The sequence below is a fragment of the Sciurus carolinensis genome, chromosome X, assembly GCF_902686445.1.
Source record: "Sciurus carolinensis chromosome X, mSciCar1.2, whole genome shotgun sequence".
Classification (NCBI taxonomy): Eukaryota; Metazoa; Chordata; class Mammalia; order Rodentia; family Sciuridae; genus Sciurus; species Sciurus carolinensis.
The window spans coordinates 80132210-80155609 of record NC_062232.1 but is presented as its reverse complement, the minus strand read 5'-3'; the positions used below and the strand labels follow the sequence as shown (position 1 = coordinate 80155609).

General features: G+C 35.2%; 1 pseudogene; it reads left to right on the top strand.

The window, feature by feature from the left end:
• Positions 1-23400, top strand: part of LOC124971557 (importin subunit beta-1-like) — a 173724-nt pseudogene that overhangs the window by 102371 nt on the left and 47953 nt on the right.

Below are 23400 nucleotides of genomic sequence, written 5' to 3'. Positions count from 1 at the left end.
ATAATTTGCCTTTCAACCAAGGAAGTGTGGAAGGCTTATATCTTCTCATTTGGCACTTTTTTTGTTTTGTTTTGTTTTTGGACCAGGGATTGAACCCAGGGACACTGAACCACTGAGTCATATCCTCAGCCCTCTTTATATTTTATTTAGAGTCAGAGTCTTGCTAATTTGCTTAGGGCCTCTCTAAGTTGCTGAGGCTGCCTTTGAACTTGCAATCCTCCTGCCTCAGCCTCCCAGGCTTCTGAGATTACAGGTGTGTGTCACTGCACCTGGAGGCACTCTCTTATTTCTGGTGTCTTCCCATTAAATTTCTGGCTTGCCTCTTGCTCACCTCAACTGGGATAGAAATCTCAGTTGGCAAAACTGTGGATTCCTTTCATTTTTCCTAACCTACTATATCATATTTAACTAAAAAAAAAACTTAAGTCCCCCCAATTAGGCAGCAAATTTTCTTGTTTTCAGAAGGAGCCCCTGAATGGTAAAACACTTATCATTTTTGCTGACCAAGCAATTTAGTGGAGAGGTAAGGAGAATGAGAACTCCCCAGGCAAACAGACTGTGATATTTACACTGTCATTATCATAAGCTTTTGCAATTTTTCAAGAATAAGCATTTCTTAGTTTGTTGCTAGCCTTTGCTCAATTTCCACTTCCCTGAAATATTTGTTTTTGGTTAATTTGTTCAGTTTTATACTTGTACTTTGCCACCAAACTCTTCACATTGCCTTAACCAGAAGCCTCACTAACATTCTCTTAAACAATTTTAATTAGGATTTTGTCCCCACTACTCCACCGAAAAGTCACCAATGGTCACCACATTGTTAAATTCAAGTTTTAGTCCTATCTTTCTTAGCCCATAAGAAGCATTTGACATAATTAATCACTCTCTCCTTCTTGAAACACTTTACCTGGTCTCCTGGGCAACCGTTTCTCTTTTGAAAATCCTCTTACATCACTGGCTATTCCTTATGGGTCTTCTTGGCTGGTTCCTTCTAATCTTTATGACCTTTAAATATTGAAGAACCTGAAGGCTTAATCCTCAGATCTTTTATCTCATCGATCTAGCCTCACTGCCTGGGTGGTCTCATCTGTCTTATGGCTTTAAATAAAGCCTAGACATTGAAGACCCTCAAATTTATATCCACTGTCTCAAACCAGGATACATGAGAAAAACTAAATTAGGAAACAAGATAAAATAAATTTAAAAAAGAAAAATGATCGCAGTGAAATCAAGCATATAAGTCACTATATTAGGAATGAAGTGACTTCTTGCATTAAAAGACTAAGCCAGGTAGATTAAAAAATGTTTTTAGAAAGAAGTCTAGCTAATATGTCTTCTATAGGAAATATTTTAAAATCAAAATAATAATAAAAAGATGAAAAAACAAAGAAAGGGCAAGAGGATATCAGAAAAATGCCCAAATAAATGAGAATAACATTGTTAAAACAGCAGAAAGCAGAGTTTAAATTTAAAAGCACCTAACAAAGTAAAGAGAATGACTACATATACAAAATGTGGAATTTACAAAGAATCTTTCATATAGTTTTTACACAAGAAAAGGTAAACTATTTTAATAAGCAAAAATTTGTAGATTTAAGAAGAAATTGATGAAAATATGATAATGGTATAACTCAGAAGTGGACATATTGAATAGGTTAAATGTTAACAATATATTTTAATATTATAATGCAGTCTATAATAAACACTTGACAAAGGTCAAGTGAACACTTTTTCAGGGAAGCATGTTCAGATGCAATGTTAAGTATCAACCCCATTCAGATACTTTCTAAATGCCTGGGTTTTTACTGTAAAAAAACTAACCTTTCAAGGCTAACATTCTTCATGGTTCTTAGATCTCTTTCTGCAGGTCATCTGTACTCTAAATCAGTATCCACTGTCCCCACATTTCCATACACAAATAAATCCACACAACATTTAGTAGCATTGAAGTATAAGAAATATTTTTGGTTCCTTCCTGCATCATTCATTGCTTTAAAAAATTCATACTTAGCCCTGACTTTATATCAAGTATTATACTAGTTTCTCTTAATGTAAAATAATGAAAACAATAGACATGATTTCTGCCCTCCTGAATTTCAGGCTTTAGTGGAAAAGATAGACAATATGAATATATAATTATTATATGTTAAACAAATCAAATAATGATTTTATTATTAGACACACTCTTATATCTAACCTACTCTGATATTTGGATGTATCTTATGGAGTATCATAATTTAATTGGCAGAATTTATATTCTGATTTTTGTTACCTACAGAGTTATGGGGCATCTAAAATTCACCAAAACAAGTATTCACAAACTGGAATATATGTTGTGAAGAAAAATAACAGACAAGAGAAGATGATGGATGCTAATACTCCCTAGTAATATAGAGGATCAGAGAATGTTTTTCCACATTTGCTTCATTTGCTATCATTTATTCTCACCAACTTCCAAACACTCATAAATATGATTCCTTACCCTCTGACCTTTTAATACAATCCAAGAAAGAAATCTCTAGAAGTATGTAAGCATGATGTTTGTTTGTAAATATTATCCTAAATTAACTGGTATCTGCTACAATATGACCTGAATTATGGTAGTAGAGATGAAAGTGGAAATAAAGGAAATTTGTGAGATACTTAAGACAGAGTCAAAAGGACAGATCCGATGTGAGAAGTAAGGGATTTGAATATAGGTTGACAGGTAATGAAATCACAATTATATATGCAAAATAGTTATGATGAAGATTCACTAGAATAAAAGAAAGTAATTTTTCAAGGTGATTTCAAATAGCACACATGAAAACTTATGTATTCTCTGAGGAAAGAAACTAAGGCTTTTAACTCAGTAAACTCGTACATTACACAGAATAATGTTATGTGCAAAATAGGTATATTTTAGAACCCATATCAAATGAAGCAAAATTGTTCAATATATCTGAATAATTCATGATTTGAATCTGCTATTTAATCCACATGACTACTTAATATTGTTGATGGTAACTAGAAAATAATATTTATGTAAGGTGATTTTAATTAGGAAATCTCAAATCCACTGAGAATAATTTTTTCTTTAGCCTCAAACAATACCAGGATACTATTTTATATATCTAAAGGCAACATTGATACAAGTTATAACTAAAGAAATAGAAATACTAATGTTTATTAGTAATAATGATACCAGAGAAACATTTCTGAAAGAACTACCAACTACTGGGAATTGTATTTTCACCATAATGATGTAACACATAAAGTTTTGGAACCTATAATAAGCAATCCTTTCTAGTTACACAATGGATGCTTTTTAATATCATTTCTATATCATTTATTATCTCCATAATGTCAGATATTGTCCTAATCTTATAGATACCAAAGGCATCTGTGATACTCAAATGATAGCATTGATACTGGTAACTGGAAATAAATGGAGCAGCATAGCACCATGTTAGTGTTCACTAGAAGACTTGAATCCTCTAGATGAGCTTCAGCTTCCTCATATGTAAAATGGGAAAACAAAATTTTGTCCCAAGTAACATTTTGTTTTGTATGATTTGAATGAAATAACATACAATGAAGCAGATGGCATTATTATTATGTTCTATTTTATTTAATGATACCAAACACTGTTCATTCAGATACATTTGAATTTTTTATTTTATTAGAATGCTTGTTTCTTATTAGACATTGTCTTAGTTTTATGTCCTAGTGGAACTATCATCTTTACATTACTAGTCCTGAAAACAAAAGCCCTTGAAAATATGATGGTGACATTTATAATGGACTAGCTCTGAGTGATATGCTTTGACTCCAAGGAGACTCCAAGGCAAAATCACAAATTGCATAGTAGGTTGCTACCCTGAGCTTCCTTCTTCAATTGGAGAATCTTCAATACAGAAATGATGCATTCTAAATTATGAGAACTTTTTCATATCCTTAACCATCTATTCAGCAGACTGTTTCTTTAAATGCAAAGAAAAAGCAGGCTTACTATGCTGCAGTATTTATAACTTAAGAACTGATTCACTCTACCATAGTGCAACTTGGGCAGAATGATAAACAAGAACATTATCATTTGCAGGGCAAGACATGGCCCAATTTAAAAATAACTCTAAATTATTAAGAAGCACTTGAATATCATATGTCATTGTCCAAAACATGCACCAAATTACCATGAACAAATTTTAAATGCTCATATTTTAACTGATAAATCAGTGACTATGAAGTATAAATTCCTTAGTTTAAGTGTATATGTATTCTTTGTGATGTGTTGGTTTATTTCCTATGCACTGTAATCACTGATTGCAGTGAACATATCAATTTTGAATTTTACTCAAGTTGCAGGTAACACTAATTACTGAACTGGCAGTTTGACATCTGCATTGAATGTAACAGTATGCATAAAACATAATGATCCTTTGAAGTTGAACAATATGTCCTTATTAATGAATGCCAATATATATGCTCTATATTATTTTAGATGTATTTAGATGTAGATATATTTTAGTCCATACACAAGCAAACATATTCAGTTTCTTCTCTAATTTTCTAGAGTAAACCCTGCCTATTTTATACAACAGGAAGTCAACGTATTTCCTAGGGCAAATAATTAGAGGAACCTTGAAATATTTGGGCACTAAACCAAAAGACAAATATCACAGCAAATATGGACAATATGCATAAGTCAAGTTTTAAACAAACAGATGTATGCATTCTCCTTTTCGGATAAGGATAAACATTTATAGTCTTTCTTTAAAATACATTTGAATTGCTGTTCTCCCTCCCTGCTGACAAAATAGATTAGTCTAGATGATTTCTGCCTATAAAAGGTTTTGCACTTTTGACTCAGCAATTTAACTGCTACAAAATTATCCTTTTGGCCAGCATTCTCCTTGTCAGATTTAGAGAGAAATTTGCATTTGTCATTTTGGTTCTTTCTCAGTTTACATTTCTCCTATCATTTACACTCTCCCTAATTTTTTCCTTAAGAAATGGGATATCACTGTGGAGAGGTTGTTCCTTCCTCTGCCTATCCAGCAGCAACTTTTACCTGCAGATAAATACAAAATGTTTTAAAAGAATGTTGATAGTTTTAAATCAGAGAAAGTATGCAGGTTAGATTCAATGTAACCCCACATCATCTTCATTGGTTACATTTTTAGAGTCAGCATCCCTAGTCCATATCTACTTTGTATAATAGGTATGAATAAGATATGTCAAGATATGCAGTGAAATTTAAACAAAAGATATGGCATGTGTTACAATTAAGGGACTCACTTGAAGCATACCCTTTGGTTTGAAATCACAAATCTGGGTAAATCAGAGGCAGTTATCTATCCTTCTAAATTTGCCCCTTCCACTTCCACAGTCTCCTTATAGCCATAAAATAGATTGAAGAATCAATAGGACTAAGCTGAAGCATGAAAACAAAGTCTTAGAGGACCTTACAGTATTGGAGGAAGATTCTTCTACCCCACACTCTGCATTTACCGTTTTGGATATTTATTGAAATTGCAACTTAGGCAGAGCACCTCTGAAGAGACAACCATTATTCATCTTAGTATCCCCCATGTGTATTACAGTTTATGCCACATGGGAGATACTAAATAAATGATCGATATATGAAATGAATGAGTGACCTAACAAGTAAATAACTGATAATTAGCCCTGAGGGTTCTATATATGTTCCAATGAAAACTGGATGGGGATGGGGATGGATGAATATAAATATGTATTTATCCATCCATTGCTATCCAAACATACACACACATATATATGTGTGTGTGTGTGTGTGTGTATATGTGTGTGTGTGTGTGTGTGTGTGTGTGTGTATAGCATTTACTGAAACAGTAGCCAGAGTGATGGTTAGAGTTCCACCAGATCAAGTTCTATAAGTGGATTGATCCTTTGTCCTCTCTGGGCTTGCAGAGGGCATGAGTACATCCTAATAAAAATTGAATGGACATTTTCACACTAGTGCCCACCAAGCATAGTCTATGCAGGCTCTGGGACATTTAGATATGGTATTGTTCTACAGATTTACTCATCAGATACAATCAACCCAATAAAAGAAACACAAGTACAAAGAAACTTGGTTAAATTAATGCTTCCTTGCCTTAGTGAAGCAGAATCAAATGAGATAAGGTAATGCACTAGATTGAGTAATCTCATACCATATTGTCCAAGGCTAAAATCAAACAAACTAACTAATTAAGATGTCTCTCCTCTCTATTCTGCCCACCCAATGGCTAATCAATTTGGCATGTATTTAGTGGCTCTAACTCATTAACCAACATTATATAGTAACAGCCATAGACTAAACTGGCTCAGGCATATTTGAAATGCTGATTCAGCATGTGTTTCTTATGGGACCACAGTTCTGCTTAGGACATATTTTTTCTAAAGATTACCTATCAAAGTATTCTCTTTTATAACATTTGCCTGTTAAAATCCAGTTTAAATCACACACATGGATAAAATATATCTAACTTTTCTCTATTAGACTTTGGAAAATGCCATTGATTTGTTTTATGACATGTATTAAATGTTAATTCTTTTTTTTTCAAATGAATAATGGTCCATAATAAATTTACAACTTTTGTGTTTTGACAGATTAATTCCATTTGCCATATTCTGGTAGCATGATAGCAGGGGTTAAAAAAGCCTCAAATTAAGCAGTCATAAAATAATTTTATTCTTTAAAAGATGTGTTCTAACAAAACATAATGATAATTAAAAATGCCAAGATGCTGAAAAGATGGTATGGAATACAAAAAAGATGAGAGTCAGAATGAGATATTATAGTAGATACCTTACTAGTAGAAAATAAAAATACCAAATTCTGAGTGGAAATGTAGACATACCTATTTGTATAATTTCTCAAATGACTGAATATTATGTGCATTATTCTATGTGAAAAGAAAAAGAAAGTATTCTTCAAATGTGAATAAGCATACAAAGTTTTCCTGCTAATTTTCAGAGGGAATTATTCTGACTGCTGTAGACATGGTTTCTAGGAATCCAAGAATGCATCTTAACAAATTCATTGCTTGTGGAGAAGGAATACAGTTATACTTTTTGTCAATGCCCTTGCTACTGAATTCATAATTGTGTGGATAATGAAATATAAGTTCTGCAGTTGGGACAGATGGTTTTTAAGGTCCCTTCCATCCCCAATACTAGATATATCTGTGACTCTAATAACACCCAGCTTTGTGACTTCTTGATCCATTATGAGTTGAGTTTTGTGCAGGGTGAGAGATAGGGGTTTAGTTTCATTCTGTTGCATATGGTTTTCCAGTTTTCCCAGCACCATTTGTTGAAGAGGCTATCTTTTCTCCATTGCATATTTTTGACTCCTTTGTCTAGTATGAGAAAATTGTATTTATTTGGGTTTGTGTCCGTGTCCTCTATTCTGTACCATTGATCAACCTGTCTATTTTGGTGCCAATACCATGCTGTTTTTGTTACTATTGCTTTGTAGTATAGTTGAAGTTCTGGTATTGCAATACCCCTGCTTCACTCTTTCTGTTAAGGACTGCTTTAGCTATTCTGAGTTTCTTATTCTTCCAGATGAATTTCATGATTGCTTGCTCTATTTCTGTGAGGTACATCATTGGGATTTTAATTGGAATTGCATTGAATTTGTATAGCACTTTTGGTAATATGGTCATTTTGACAATATTAATTCTGCCTATCCAAGAACATGGGAGATCTTTCCAACTTCTAAGGTTTTCTTCAATTTCTTTCTTTACTGTTCTGTAGTTTTGATTGTAGAGGTCTTTCACCTCTTTTGTTAGATGGATTCCCAAGTATTTTATTTTTTTCGAGGTGATTGTGAATGGGGTAGTTTTCCTAACTTCTCTTTCTTTATGTATAAAAATGCATTGGATTTATGAGCATTGATCTTATATCCTGCTACTTTACTGAATTCACTGATGAGTTCTAAAAGTTTTCTGGTGGAATTTCCTGGTTCCTCAAAAATATAATCATGTCATCAGCAAACAGGGATAGTTTGAGTTCTTCTTTTCCTATTCATATCACTTTAATTTCTTTGGTCTGTCTAATTGTTCTGGCTAGAGTTTCAAGGACAATGTTGAATATAAGTGGTGAAAGAGGGCATCCCTGCCTTGTTCCAGTTTTTAGGGGGAATGCTTTCAGGTTTTCACCATTTAGAATGATATTGGCCATGGGCATAGCATAGATGGTCTTTACAATGTTAAGGAATGTTCCCACTATCCCTATTTTTTCTAGTGTTTTGAGCATGAAGGGATGCTGTATTTGATCAAATGCTTTTTCTGCATCTATTGAAATAATCATGTGATTCTTGACTTTAAGTCTATTGATATGGTGAATTACATTTCTTGATTTCCAGACGTTGAACCAACCTTGCATCCCTGGGATAAAACCCACTTGATCGTGGTGCACTATCTTTTTAATATAGTTTTGTATGCAACCAGAGACCCTGCATCTTATAGAAGAAAAAGTAGGTCCAAATCTTCAACTTGTTGGCTTAGGATCAGACTTCCTTAACAGGACTCCCATAGCACAAGAAATTAAAGCAAGAATCAATAACTGGGATAGATTCTAAAAATCTTTCTCTCAGCAAAGGAAACTATCACCAATGTGAAGAGAGAGCCTACAGAGTGGGAGAAAATCTTTTCCACTCATACTTCAGATACAGCACTAATTTCCAGACTATACGAAGAACTCAAAAAACTCTACACCAAGAATACAAATAACCCAATCAACAAATGGGCTAAGGAAATGAACAGACACTTCACAGAAGAAGATCTACAAGCAATCAACAGATATATGAAAAAATGTTCAACATCTCTAGTAATAAGAGAAATGCAAATCAAACCTACCCTAAGATTCCATCTCACCCCAATTAGAATGGCGATTATCAAGAATACAAGCAACAATAGATGTTGGTGAGGGTGTGGGGAGAAAGGTACACTCTTACATTGCTGGTAGGGTTGCAAATTAGTCCAGCCACTCTGGAAAGCAGTGTGGAGATTGTTTAGAAAACTTGGAATGGAACCACCATTTGACCCAGCTATCCCACTCCTTGGCCTATACCCAAAGGACTTAAAATCAGCATACTACAGTGATGCAGCCACATCAATGTTCATAGCTGCTCAATTCACCATAGCCAGATTGTGGAACCAACCTAGATGTCCTTCAATTGATGAATTGATAAAGAAACTGTGATATATATATATATATATATATATATATATATATATATACATATATATAATGGAATATTACTCAGCCATAAAGAAGAATAAAATTATGGCATTTGTTGCAGGCAAATGGATGAAATTGGAGAATATCATGCTAAGTGAGATAAGCCAATCTCAAAAAACCAAAGGACAAATGATCTCGCTGATAAGCGGATGATGACACACAGTGGAGGGTAGGAGGTAGGTAAGAATGGAGGAAGGAGGGACTGTATAGAGGGAAAAGAGGGGTGGGAGGGGTGGGGGTAAGGAAAAAAAATAACAAAATGAATCAAACACCATTACCCTATGTTAATGTATGATTACACAAATGGTATGCCTTTTCTTCATGTATAAACAGAGAAACAAGTTGTACCCCATTTGTTTACAATAAAAAAGAGTATGTGACTTCTAAGAACACCAAGTTCACTGCCATGAAGAGATCTTTGAAGGTAAAAAATCAGAGTACTAAATAAAAGATGTTGATTATGCAACCAACGGATCTTTGTAAAAACTCAAGTGTTTAAAAATATTTGGGGGAAGTGATGGTAGTTAATGCTGAATATGTAAGAAAATATTTAGAAATGAGAACAATGCATCGTCATAGAAAAGACTGAACCCACACAATTTCACCTTCCAAGAATTTGACTAAATGTAGTCCAAATGGCAGAAAATTGGCATTTTAATATTCTGTTTGAGGAGAAAGATAAATTATTAAAGTAAAATTAATTTTTGCTGTGATCTGATAAAAGTTTCAAGGGTCTTCAATGTTTTTATTTTAGCACATCATGATGCATATTCAATTATTTGTGCCAAAAACTGTCCAGAAATAAGTAAGCCCTGTTCTGAAAGGGAAACCTGCTATATGACATTATCTATGCAATATTCTCCTAAGATTTACAGTTACTGTAAACAATGATTGAACCACAATTCTTTGAATGAATCTTGGATCTTAAGAAGTAAAAAAATTGCCAGTTATCTTTGCTATACTTAATTTTTTCAAGAAGTTAATTTATCATCTCCATTCCCCTCATATTATTTCAGGACTTGGATGACAAAATGCATAACTCCACTTAGTAATACAGGTGAGCAGGAGAAACAACAGAAGTAAAACCCAACCTATTTCAGGAAACAAGCTTTGGGGGAACTCTTGCAGCAATGGAAGTTGAATTTGGAGGTGTAACCAGTTGAGTAGGGGTATACTCAAGAAGTAGAGAAATCAACCCCAAATGAAAAATTACTGGAGAACCAAAACAAAAAGCAGGATTCCAATAGCTAGACAGGGGCTGTGGTTTGAATATTCCCTACAAAACTCATCTTGAAATTTAATGACCAATGTCATGCTGTTAAGAGGTAGGACCTTGGTTTTGTTGTTGTTTGTTTTGTTTTTTGTTTTTTTGGTTTTTTTTTTTTTTTTGGTACTGGAAATTGAACTCAGGGATATTCACCTGCTCAGTCATATCCCCAACCCTATTTTGTATTTTATTCAGAGACAGAGTCTCACTGAGTTGCTTAGCACCTCACTTCTGCTGAGGCTGGCTTTGACCTCACCATCCTCCTGTCTCAGCCTCCCAAATTACTGGGATTCCAGGTATGCACCACCAAGCCTGGCAAGAGGTAGTAGGACCTTTAAGAGGTGATTATGTCCTAAGAGCAAAGCCTTCATTCATGGATTAATGTCATTATCACAGAAGGAGTTTAGTTATCCTGAGAATGGGTTGATAAAAAAGCAAGTTGGGTTTTCTCTGCTTTCTCTTCCTTCTACCCTGTTGCTCTCACCCATTTTCTCATCATGTGATACACTTTCTAAATGTTATGATGCAGCACCAAGGTCCTTGCCAGATTCTAGGATCATTCTCTTGGACTTTCAACTTTTCCCCATCATGAGAAATATTTAAAAATCAACCATTCTATGCCACATCCCCAGTCCTTTTTTAATTTTATTTTTTATTCTGAGATAGTCACAGTAAATTTTTTAGGGTCTCACTAAGTTTCTGTCTTTGAACTCATGATTCTCCTGCCTTAGCCTCCCTAGCTGTTGGGATGACAGGTGTGTGTCACCATGTCCAGTTATGATACTCTCTTATAGCAGTAGGAAATAGGCTAAGAGAGCAAGAAACTAAAACAGAGACTTTGTGGAAGACAAGATTTCTAGGCAGGAAGGGAAATAGCCAAAAAGTCCTTCTGTAAGTAACTGGAAAGGTAGATGGGCAACAGACTAATTCAGACATAAGGAATAAAGTTCCATGGGACTGGTCTAATACTGAGAGATAAGGAAAGCTGAAACTCATATCCAGCAGAGATATCCCTGCACACCTCAGGCTCTGGGTCTGATTAATATAAAAGGAAATGAGGGGGATGGTAAAGGGTTAAGTAAAGTAATGGGGAAGTACTCACTAGCAGGAACTGATGGTGTTTAAGTATTTTTAACAGGAAATCATAAAATATTTAATGTATATAAAAGAATGTATTTAATGCATATTGCCATAATCATAATGTAATAATAAAACACCCCAAGACCACAACTTCCAAACTAATTGCTGTAAGTTACTAACACCATTGACTTTACCTGTGTGCTTCTTCCCTATTTCATCTTCCTGCCTTCCTCCAGAGGTAATAACTCTGTTTGCAAATTTCATGTTTATTAGTCACTTGGTTTCTTTTCACCTTTATTTTATTTATTTATTTTTACAGGGTGCTAAGGATCGGTCCCAGTGCCTCACACATGCTAGGCAAGTACTCCACCACTGAGTCACCATCCCAGTCCTATTCACTTGTTTTTAAAAATAGTCTTGACACTTTTATGTATTTATAAACAACATATAATTTGTTTTTCTTGCTTTTTAGCTCCACAGATTTATCTATTTTGCATTTTTAAGCTATAATTTGTCCCTTCTCAGAGCTGTATGATATTCTATTTTCAAAATATCAAAATGTACTTTTCCATTATTTTTCCATCCTCCTAAAATTATTGGGAACACTGCTCCTAGGAATATTTCTTATGCATTTCTCCTGGTGAACCTGTACAAGAATTTCTCTAAAACCTACTTTCCTAAGTCAGAATTGCTAAGCCACAGAATATGCAAATGTTCAACTTTATCAAATAATACCTAATTGTTTTTCAAGGTCAAATTTACTTTCCCCTGCACATGTTGAGTGTTCATATGGATCCTTATGCTTGCTAACATTTTGTATTAATATTTCTAATTCTTCAAAATGTGTAAAATGCTATTTCATGGTTCTCTTAATTTTGTTTATCTGATTAGTAATGAGATAAGCATCTTTTTATGTTTTTATTCTCTTTATTTGTTTCACCTATTTTCAAATTCCTATGATGACTCTCACCCATTTTAGCTATCAGTTTGCAATTTTTACTTAGGGTTTTTTAGTAGATGTTTTAAAATTATATTCTAGATACCAATCACTTTGCAGTTATATGCATATTATAAATGATTTTCAAATTTCAGACTTGCCATTTCACTCTCAGTAATGAACAGAAGTTTACATTTTAATGTGTCCAATATATCAATCTTATCTTTTATGGTTAGTATTTTTTTCACTCTATTTTTTAAAAAGGAAAAGCATCACTACAATGGGTTGATAAAAATATCCTCCCATACTTTCTTCTAAAAACTTTCCTGTACATTATTTTACATGTGATCCAAGAGAAGGAAGCTGACCTAGAAAGAAATAGGGAAACTTCATGATTCCACACGTTCTTCTGAGCACTTAATTGTATTTGAGGTACTGTGCAAAGGGCTGGATTTTTCACTACCACCTTTTTATTTACCTCTTTACACACAATTCTTTTAACTTTCTGCTATCCCACAATAGGAGTCTGTACTGATGATCATGACCTCAAGGGTAATTAGAATACACTTCTTAGATTCCATGCGCCATTATTATTTAAATTATATCTGGTATTCTGATTCTATTTAGTTACCATTACCCCATTACTCGAGTGCTAGGCACTGTCTTAGAAGCATAGATTTCACAGATAGCCTTGACACTTTTATGTAAGGTAGAAGTTATATGTATGTAAAACATGCCTTCCATGATTTGTAAAGTATCCTTCACTAATGCATGTGTATGAGTAGAGAAAAGGAGCATGTGGTAATCCAGAATAACTATAACAATAACAACAGCACTTTAGATTGTTCTGGGAGCTTTGTACAGGTACTGGACTTCGTGCCTCATTCTGTTTCCAAAGCAAATACAGAAGCAAGTTCCTCATACCACCAGAGCCCCAGGTTAACTAAATGTTTAGATGGAATAAAAAATAGAAATGATCACTTTCTTTCTGTGTAATTCAGAGGGCATCATAGTCTTCTTTATAGATATTTTATCCTTAAATTAGGAGCACTACAATAAATGTGCTGTGATAGTTGTCCCCTAGATGAAGGTGATGGCATATCTCAGAATGATCTGGTGTCCAAAGAGGTGACTCCAAGTTCTGGGAACCACTGAATATTTCTTTTGGAATATTTATGATGTGGACTTAAATTATATTTGCTATGGATGTGTTCTGAATATAAACTCAGAAGATGAAATAATTGCCTTCTTCCCAGAGAAGCTAACATGTTTCTTTCCTATTTCTTTTCAAGTGCCTACTTGGCCTGGGAGCAGAAGAACACTTTGAAAGCTGAAACTGTGACTTTGTGCTTGCTGATTAATATCAATCAAATTATTTTAATAAATTCACCTATTGATTCCAAAGGAAATTCAAGTTTCTAACAATTATGAATTCATAAATGAACTATAGTTCAGACCATTACACCTGTTTGATTTTCTTATTAAAAGGTCATTTGAAAGATTGCTTATGCTTTAGTGGTGTAACTTTCAACACAAATGCCTATGGTAGGTTTTTAATGCTGATATTTGCTCTCCATATCCAGTGATACAATATTCATTATGAAATGGACATAGAAGTAGCAACTTCTTCAGAGTAACTATAAGAGAAGACCATCTTTTAGTTTTGTGCCATGGTTGATGTTTTAAAGAATTTGTGGCTGTTGGAAACTGTCAGTTATGATCCATTGACCACATTTCAAAATACACTACTTTATCTCCTACTGTTCACCACCCTTGTTATGCTACACTTTTTTGAGATTCAGTAACTTTGTAATTATAACAGTTCTTCTGAACTCCTGTTTTGTGGTTGGTCTGCTTGAGTTCACCCACAAACACAGGTAATAAGACACGTGATAACATCCCACAAGTCTAAGATTACTAGCAACATATCAGTTTAAGACACATCCAGTTTATTTTATTTTAAAACTTGCATTTCTCATCTCCAAAATGTTCCTGTAATGTAGAGAAATCTATTATAATAATGATAATATAATTTTACATTTAGAGAATTCGTGGTAGTTTCTAAAGTCCTTTCAATATATAACATCTCATATTATCTCTACAATATCTTTATGATATGTCCAACAGGTTTCATGTACCCAAGTCAACAAATGAGAAACTAATAAAGAAAGTTAAGTGACTTGCTCAGAACAAAAAATTTTATAAATATCTGGGTCAGACCAAAGGACACATATTGTCCTTACTTCTTTAAAATAGGGAGATTGGGCGATCCAAGATGGCGGCCTAGAGGGAGACTGCACCCAGGTCGCTCCAGAACCCAGGAGTTAAGAAGGGGAGGCATTGAGAGACTCGGACTGAAGTGGAGCCACGGGTGAGTCTGCCCACTGGGTAAAGCTCGGCCCGGGTGGCAGGCCCAGATAGAGGTGGCTTATCGGAGCCGGGCAGGGCAGCTAAAGTCATCCACAGGCAGCCCTGCGCACTCCGGCGGTGGGCCCCGCCCACACAGCCAGCTTCTCCAGGTTCTCGGAATGGAACTGGCCCGCTAGTGAGAGCCTTTCTGAACAGAGCAGGCTCCGAGTCCCGGAGCCGCTGCAGCGCAGTGTACTCCTGCAAAGAACCAGCGGAGAGCCTCGATCTGCAAGCAGCCTCAGGGATAAGGGCAGGGCAGCCGGAGACCTCTTCAGGCGGCTCTGCCCACTCCGGCTGCGGGCTCTCTTCACGGGGAGATCCAAGATGGCAGCCTAGAGGGAGACTGCACCCCCGGTCGCTCCAGAACCCAGGAGCTAAGAGGGGGAGGCATAGAGAGACTCGGACTGAAATAGAGCCACGGGTGAGTCTGCCCACTGGGTAAAGCTCAGCCCGGGTGGCAGGCCCAGATAGAGGTGGCTTAGCGGAGCCGGGCAGGGCAGCTTGAGTCTTCCCAAGGTAGTCTTCCACACTCCAGCGGTGGGCTCTTCCCACACGGCCAGCTGCACGGTGCAGGCCCACAGTGAGAGCATTTCCGCACAGAGCCAGTTCCAAAACGTGGAACCAGTAGGGGGCTAGGGGCAGTATTCTTCGAATGAGCTGCTTTATCAGATTCCTCCAAGACATCAGGCTACTGAAGGCTGGGAGGTGATACACTGGAAATCTACTGGGACACTATAAGCCAATAGTGGAAAACTGCAATATCTCAGGGTCCCACTGACAACTGACCATTATGAGAAAACAAGGGAAGAAAATGTCCCAAACAAACCTAGATACTACATCAATAAAACCCAATGACAGCACAGCAGAAGAAATGTCAGAAAGGGAGTTCAGAATGTACGTAATTAAAACGATCAGGGAAGATAATGAGGAGATGAAAGAGCAAATGCAGGCATTGAAGGAGGAGATGAAAGAGCAAATGCAGGCATTAAATGATCGCACCAATCAACAGTTAAAAGACCAAATACGGGAAGCAAGAGATCATTTCAATAAAGAGTTAGAGATACTGAAAAAAAACCAAACTGAAATCCTTGAAATGAAGGAAACAATAAACCAAGTTAAAAACTCCATAGAAAGCATAACCAATAGGATAGAACACCTGGAAGACAGAACCTCAGACATTGAAGACAAAATATTTAACCTTGAAAACAAAGTTGAACAAACAGAGAAGATGGTAAGAAATCATGAACAGAATCTCCAAGAACTATGGGATATCATGAAAAGGCCAAATTTGAGAATTATTGGGACTGAGGAAGGCTTAGAGAAACAAACCAAAGGAATGAACAATCTATTCAATGAAATAATAACAGAAAATTTCCCAAATCTGAAGAATGAAATGGAAAACCAAGTACAAGAGGCTTATAGAACTCCAAACATACAAAATTACAACAGACCCACACCAAGGCACATTATTATGAAAATACCTAACATACAAAATAAAGACAGAATTTTAAAGGCCGCGAGAGAAAAGAATCAAATTACATTCAGAGGGAAACCAATAAGAATATCAGCAGATTTTTCAATCCAGACCCTAAAAGCTAGAAGGGCCTGGAACAACATATACCAAGCCCTGAAAGAAAATGGATGCCAACCAAGAATCTTATACCCAGCAAAACTTACCTTCAAATTTGACGATGAAATTAAGATCCTTCCATGATAAACAAAAGCTAAAGGAATTTACAAAAAGAAAGCCAGCATTACAGAACATTCTCAGCAAAATATTCCATGAGGAAGAGATGAAAAACAACGATGCAAATCAGCAACAGGAGGCGCTAGCCTAAAGGAATAGCCAAATAAAGGAGAAACCAAATCATGTCAAAAACAAATATGAGTCAATTGACTGGGAATACAAATCATATCACAATAATAACCCTGAATGTTAATGGCCTGAATTCATCAATCAAAAGACACAGACTGGCAGATTGGATTAAAAAGAAAAATCCAACAATATGCTGCCTGCAAGAGACTCATCTCATAGAAAGAGACACCCATAGACTAAAGGTGAAAGGATGGGGACAAACATACCATGCACACGGACACAGCAAAAAAGCTGGAGTATCCATCCTCATCTCAGATAATGTGGACTTCAAACCAAAACTAGTCAGAAGGGATAAAGAAGGACATTACATGCTGCTTAAGGGAAGCATAAATCAGCAAGACATAACAATCATAAATATCTATGCCCCGAACATTGGCTCATCCACGTACGTCAAACAAATCCTTCTCAATTCCAGAAATCAAATAGACCACAACACAATAATACTAGGCGATTTTAACACACCTCTCTCACCACTGGATAGATCGTCCAAACAAAAATTGAATAAAGAAACTATAGATCTCAACAACACAATCAGCAATTTAGACTTAACGGACATATATAGAATATACCATCCAACAAAGAATGAATACACTTTCTTCTCAGCAGCACATGGATCCTTCTCTAAAATAGACCATATTTTATGCCACAAAGCTACTGTTAGGAAATACAAGAAGATAGAGATACTACCTTGTACTCTATCAGATCATAATGGATTGAAATTAGAAATAAATGACAGAATAAAAAACAGAAACTTCTCCAATACCTGGAGACTAAATAATACACTATTATATGATGAATGGATAACAGAAGACATCAGGAGGGAAATAAAAAAATTCTTAGAAGTAAATGAGAACAAAGACACATCATATCAAAATCTCTGGGACACTATGAAAGCAGTACTTAGAGGAAGATTTATTTCATGTGGTGCATTCAAAAAAAGAAGTAGAAATCAACAAATAAACGACTTAACACTACAGCTCAAAGCACTAGAAAAAGAAGAGCAGACCAATACCAAAAGTAGTAGAAGACAGGAAATAGTTAAAATCAGAGCCGAAATCAACAAAATCGAAACAAAAGAAACAATCGGAAAAATTAATAAAATAAATAGTTGGTTCTTTGAAAAAATAAATAAAATTGATAAACCCTTAGCCACACTAACAAAGAGAAAGAGGGAGAAAACTCAAATTACTAAAATTCGGAATGAACAAGGAAACATCACAACAGACACGACTGAAATACAAAACATAATTAGAAGCTATTTCGAAAATCTATACTCCAACAAAACAGAAAACCTCGAAGACATCAACAAATTTCTAGAGACATATGAGCTACCTAAACTGAACGAGGAGGACATACACAACTTAAATAAACCAATTTCAAGCAATGAAATAGAAGAGGTCATCAAAAGCCTACCAACAAAGAAAAGTCCAGGACCAGATGGGTTCTCAGCCGAGTTCTACAAAACCTTTAAAGAAGAGCTCATTCCAATACTCCTCAAACTATTCCATGAAATAGAAGAGGAGGGAACCCTACCAAACTCGTTCTATGAAGCCAATATCACCCTGATACCTAAACCAGACAGAGACACATCAAGGAAAGAAAATTTCAGACCAATATCCTTAATGAACATCGATGCAAAAATTCTCAACAAAATTTTAGCAAATCGCATACAAATATATATTAAAAAGATAGTGCACCACGATCAAGTGGGTTTTATCCCAGGGATGCAAGGTTGGTTCAACATTCGGAAATCAATAAATGTCATTCACCATATCAACCGACTTAAAGTTAAGAATCACATGATTATTTCAATAGATGCAGAAAAAGCATTTGATAAAATACAGCATCCCTTCATGCTCAAAACACTAGAAAAAATTGGGGTAGTGGGAACATTCCTAAACATTATAAAGGCCATCTACGCTAAGCCCATGGCTAATATCATTCTAAATGGTGAAAAACTGAAAGCGTTCCCCCTAAAAACTGGATCAAGGCAGGGATGCCCTCTTTCACCACTTATATTCAACATCGTCCTTGAGACTCTAGCCAGAGCAATCAGACAAACCAAAGAAATTAAAGGGATACGAATAGGAAAAGAAGAACTTAAACTATCCCTGTTCGCTGATGACATGATTATATATTTAGAGGAACCTGGAAATTCCACCAGAAAACTTTTAGAACTCATAAGTGAATTCAGTAAAGTAGCAGGTTACAAGATCAATGCTCATAAATCCAATGCATTTTTATACATAAGTGATGAATCTTCAGAAAGAGAAATTAGGAAAACTACCCCATTCACAATAGCATCGAAAAAAATAAAATACTTGGGAATCAATCTCACAAAAGAGGTGAAAGACCTCTACAATGAGAACTACAGAACACTAAAGAAAGAAATTCAAGAAAACCTTAGAAGATGGAAAGATCTCCCATGTTCCTGGATAGGCAGAATTAATATCGTCAAAATGGCTATACTACCTAAAGTGCTATACAGATTCAATGCAATTCCAATTAAAATCCCAATGATGTACCTTGCAGAAATAGAGCAAGCAATTATGAAATTCATCTGGAAGAATAAAAAACCTAGAATAGCTAAAGCAATCCTCAGTAGCAAGAGCGAAGCAGGGGGTATTGCAATACCAGATCTTCAACTCTACTACAAAGCAATAGTAACAAAAACGGCATGGTATTGGTACCAAAATAGACAGGTAGATCAATGGTACAGAATAGAGGACATGGACACAAACCCAAATAAATACAATTTTCTCATACTAGACAAAGGTTCCAACAATATGCAATGGAGAAAAGATAGCCTCTTCAACAAATGGTGCTGGGAAAACTGGAAAACTATATGCAATAGAATGAAATTAAACCCCTATCTCTCACCCTACACAAAACTCAACTCAAAATGGATCAAGGACCTCGGAATCAGACCAGAGACCCTGCATCTTATAGAAGAAAAAGTAGGTCCAAATCTTCAACTTGTTGGCTCAGGATCAGATTTCCTTAACAGGACTCCCATAGCACAAGAAATAAAAGCAAGAATCAACAACTGGGATAGATTCAAACTAAAAAGCTTTCTCTCAGCAAAGGAAACTATCAGAAATGTGAAGAGAGAGCCTACAGAGTGGGAGAATATCTTTGCCAACCATACCTCAGATAGAGCGCTAATTTCCAGAATCTATAAAGAACTCAAAAAACTCTACACCAAGAATACAAATAACCCAATCAACAAATGGGCTAAGGAAATGAACAGACACTTCACAGAAGAAGATGTACAAGTAATCACCAGATATATGAAAAAATGTTCAACATACCTAGTAATAAGGGAAATGCAAATCAAAACTACCCTAAGATTTCATCTCACCCCAATTAGAATGGCGATTATCAAGAATACAAGCAACAATAGGTGTTGGCGAGGATGTGGTGAAAAAGGAACACTCATACATTGCTGGTGGGGTTGCAAATTAGTGCAGCCACTCTGGAAAGCAGTGTGGAGATTCCTCAGAAAGCTTGGAATGGAAACACCATTTGACCCAGCTATCCCACTCCTTGGCCTATACCCAAAGGACTTAAAATCAGCATACTACAGAGATACAGCCACATCAATGTTCATTGCTGCTCAATTCACCATAGCCAGATTGTGGAACCAACCTAGATGCCCTTCAGTTGATGAGTGGATAAAGAAACTGTGGCATATTTATACAATGGAATATTACTCCGCAATGAAGAATGATAAAATTATGGCATTTGTAGGCAAATGGTCGAAATTGGAGAATATCATGCTAAGTGAGATAAGCCAATCTCAAAAACTAAAGGACGAATGATCTCGCTGATAAGCGGATGAGGACATATAATGGGGGGTGGGACGGGCTAGCATTAGGTTTAGGGTTAGGTTTAGAGTTAGGCTAAGGAGAGCAGTAAGAATGAAGGAAAGAAGGACTGTGTAGAGGGAAAAGAGGGGTGCGAGGGGTGGGAGGGGTGGGAGGGGTGGGGGGGAGGGGAAAAATATAATAAACATCATTACCCTATGTAAACGTAAAAAAATAAAAAAAATTAAAAAAAAATTTAAAAAAAGAGAAAAAAAAATAAATAAATAAAATAAAATAGGGAGATTTGAACAGCTTATTGCTTTCCCAAATTTTCCTCTGAACCCTAGCATAACAAAAAAAGGTCTCATAGAAACACATGGGATCTACAACTTCTACCTCCACTTCAACCAGAAAAGCTATGTTTCTTCCTAATTTTATAAATATTTGAGCCCTGTACATTACTTGTAATGAAAAGAATGTGGAAGGGTACACACACAAAAACATACAAATAAAAAGTTTAACAATCACCAGAATAGATTGTCTCCACCTCTGATGATCTTTCTTTCTGTGATTAGTCAAGTGATAATACACAAAAGTCTATTCTCCACCTATGACTTCGGTATTACTATTAGCATATTATTTTCACTCTTACAAGTTAGTAATATATAAAAGTCACCCTGTTTTCACTGAAAATTTCAAATTTCAAGTGTAAATTTCTAAACACACATCTGTTGGTTTTGGTTTAGCATACCTATGGGGTTGAAGAACATGATCATATAATCTTGAAAGTGACAGGACCTAGGTTGCCCCAATCAGTTTTAGAGGGTTCAGAGCAGTTATTCAATACTAAGTAAATTAAATTATGTAGGGACTGATAAAGACATCAGCTGCCACCAAACTGTAAGAAGAAAATGCATAGTGATTTACAGGGGAAAATGTGCAGATGAACAGACTTTCGTATGTGTTTGAAAATCTCACATTTGCACCAGGAATGATGGATTTAATCTATTTTCTAGGTAGCAAGAGCAAGGTCATGGATAAAACATAAAGTAATAGTTCAAAAATATTATACTATAAGCAAAAATAGTTGGGAAATAAAAATTTTACATGTTTTTACAGTTGCTACAAAAATACTGGATAGGAATAAATATAATAAAAGATATGCAAGACTTCTAAGCTAAAAACTACAAAACATTGTGAATATATTAGAAGGGATCCAAATAAATAGGAATTGGAAGAGTCAAGTTGTTAAGATGACAATTCTCTGTATGTATCTATCAATTCAAAGCAAAACCAGTCATAATCCCAGCAGGATACTTTGTAGAAATTGACAAGCTGATTCTAAAATATAAATGGAAATATAAGGGACCTAGAATATCTGAGGAATTTAAAATAAAAATGAAACTGGAGATCTTATTCAATATGAATTCAATATGTACTACAAAGCTATAATAATCAAGAAATCATGGCACAATCATACAGACTGGCAAATAGACCAAAGCAACAAAATGGAGAAACTAGAAATAGACCCAGATTTCCATGATTATTTGATTTTTTGACAAAGGTGACAAAACACTGTAGAAGATCTTTTAAAAAACTATGCTAGAGTAATCCACATTGGGGGAAGGGAACACAATCTTGCTTTTAACTTTATACTATACAAAAATTTAATTTGAAATTCATCATGGGCTTAAACAGAAAAGCAAAAACAATGAAGCACAAAATGAAAGCAAAACAAAACCCCTTGGGACTTAGGAGGAGCACAGAAAGTTAAAAACATAAAAAATATAATATAATATATCAGAAAAGTTAAAAATTTCTTATTGAAATACACATTTAAGAAAATAAATACATGTATACACTGTATAATGATAAAATAAATGTATTTAGTATACCCATCACCTCAAACATTTACCATTTTTTATGGGTAAATAGGCAAGTCAAAGATTCAAAAACCATAATTGCAAAACATCAAAGTCTGGTGTTCAGGATATATATGTAATTTTAAAAAGAAACCTACAAGTCAATAACAAAAAGATCAAAAACCAAATTAAAAAATGGCTAGTAATTTGAATAGCCATGCATAAATGACCAATAAGTACAAGAATGTAAGTGCCCAATATCATTAGCCATCAAGTAAATGCAAATTAAAACCACAATGAGACACCATTATACATTTACTTACTCTAATTAAAAATACTGACAGCAGTAAACATTGATTAAAAATGTAGAGTCACTAGAAGTCTCATGCACTGTTGATGAGAATGTAAAAATGTTAAAATAACCTTAGAGACAGTACTGTAATATCATTTTGTGATGGTTAATTTTAGGTGTCAACTTGAATGAATTGAGGAATACCTAGAAATCCAGTAAAGCATCATTTTGTTGATGTCTCTGAGGGTGTTTTCAAAGCAAGTTGGAAGGTGAGTATGAGTGAACCAGGTAGGGAAGATCTAATTTCAATGTGGGTAGACACCATGCAATCAAACAAGGTCCCAGGAAGAACAATTATCAAAGATAAATCAAACTCCCCTTTCCCTCTCCAGAGTGAGTATACACTTTATCTTTTGCCTTGGACATCAAAAGTCCAGGCTCTCTGGTCTTTGATTCCATAAATTACACCAACAGCCCCCTCCAAGGAATCTCAGGTTTTCTACCTCAAAATGATTGTTATGTCTACCATTAACTTCACTGATATCTTGGACTGATTCTTCAGGCTTGAAATAAAACACATTATAATTATTCCAAAGGTCTCCAGCTAAGGACAGGTTGT